Source organism: Aptenodytes forsteri, unplaced genomic scaffold, assembly GCF_000699145.1.
Source record: "Aptenodytes forsteri isolate BGI_AS27 unplaced genomic scaffold, ASM69914v1 Scaffold2, whole genome shotgun sequence".
NCBI lineage: Eukaryota > Metazoa > Chordata > Aves > Sphenisciformes > Spheniscidae > Aptenodytes > Aptenodytes forsteri.
The window spans coordinates 17,005,168-17,007,036 of record NW_008795695.1 but is presented as its reverse complement, the minus strand read 5'-3'; positions in this window follow the sequence as shown (position 1 = coordinate 17,007,036).

Here is a 1,869-nt window from a genome sequence, read left to right as displayed (position 1 = left end):
TTGAAGATGTCCCTGCCCACAGCAGGGGGGGTTGGACTAGATGACCTTTAAAGGTCCCTTCCAACCCAAACTATTCTATGATTCTGTGAATAAATACAGGCTTCTGCCATATCCAGAAACTGTGGACTTCCTGTTCAGAGAAAAATCAATGTATTTCTCCAGTGTTTGAATCCGTGTAAATCCTTGTGTGCACTTTTCCTGGGGGAAGAGTTCTTCTGAAACAGATCGTTATAAGTAAAATTGTAGTCTTCTGTAATATTTTTTTCCAACGATGTAAAAGCCAAATGTAGTGGGACTGGGATTTGTATGTAGGCACATAACACATTTTGAATAAATGGAAGTCAGGTAATTATAATGTCTTCCTGTGTAATTATTTAATGTTTTCAGTTTTCTTCTGAATAAACTTCCCACAGGTGTGTTTCAGTTGTTGCATTGTACCTGGTTTGGGGCTGGGGACTAGAAAAGGGGTGTTAATTTTTAGACTGAACATCTACCGAAGTTTTAGCTAGCAGTGTCTCTTGAATGTACCTGTTTTCATAAAAAGCTGCAGAAGAACCTAAATATTTATAATTTTGAAAAATTATATAGCTCTATGTGGCATCTGGTTGTAAATTGCATCCCAGTAGTCTCACTAATTGTACAGATTACAAAACTAAAATTAACAGCTGTATCCCCTGTTAGAGTTATATTGCAGAACGAAGAAAGGCACTTCCCTCTTCCCTACCTGCGTACTGTAATGCGCATCCCTCCCCAGTTGTGAGAGGAATGTGCTGGCCTTGCAGTGTTCAAAGTCCATGTTAATGCAGCTAGTGAGAAACTGAGTGAGGGAAAATACTGCTGCTTCTCTGCATTATCCTTACTGTCCTTTCTCTTTGTAATCCCTTCCCTAAGGATGTGCTTTGTTCTCGATGTTGTGTCTTAGAATACGTGACAGTCAGTGATCGAAAATAGTGAGGGCAGTTTGGACTTGTGTGCCCTCCGTCAGATCCTCTGTCCTTTAATGGTACGTGCTGCACACAAGTTTCCATTAAACTTGTAGTCAGGAAATGTAGCCAGAAGAGATGTACCTGCTAACAGAATACGGTTATCTTAACAAATGCAACAAAATCTGGCAGAAATATTGTCTTGAGCCAACAACTTTTAATGCCAAAATTAGTTAGCCTCCCAATTGAAGGGATACACTGCACTGCTAGAGTATGGTTACCAGCTTGGGAAATGTGTATAAAAATATTCTATGCTTTGTGCTTATACATAATGTATACAAGGTTCGGGCACTTTCAGGATTGAGGAAAAAATATTTAGGTTAGTTGTGAAAAGAAATGTACAGCTTGGTTTGTTACTTCAATACTAGTTTCTTAAACTTGTAAATTGCATGACAATTGGCAAAATGTTATGTCAATGCTTAAATGGATTATCAAGTTAAATACTCCAAATTTGAATTCCCAAAGCGTAGTGATAGTGTCTAACCTAAAGCAGTGTCTTTTAACAGTAGCTTACAGAAGACTGACGTATCTGAAATACCACGATGTAGGCAGCTCAGAAAGGCATGGTCTCTTGAGGATTTGTGCAATTCTGGTTTCAATACAGATAGTTACGTAAGTGTTCAATTATGTCTCCCAGGAACTGCCCCAGATGGTCCCCACATGCTTGAAAATGCTTGTTTGATCCCTTCTTCCAAACAACCTTTGAACTATTTAGTCAATTTGAACCAAGACTGTAAGAGAGTAGAGGACCAAAATATAATTAAGCTCCTTCCCTTTAGGGGAGGGGGCAGTTAAGTAGAGGACAAAGACCCAAGCGGTTCCGCTGCAGTGGGAGAGTCTGTTCTGTGAGTGTAACATCCATGTAGTGGTGTTGCGGTTCAACCCC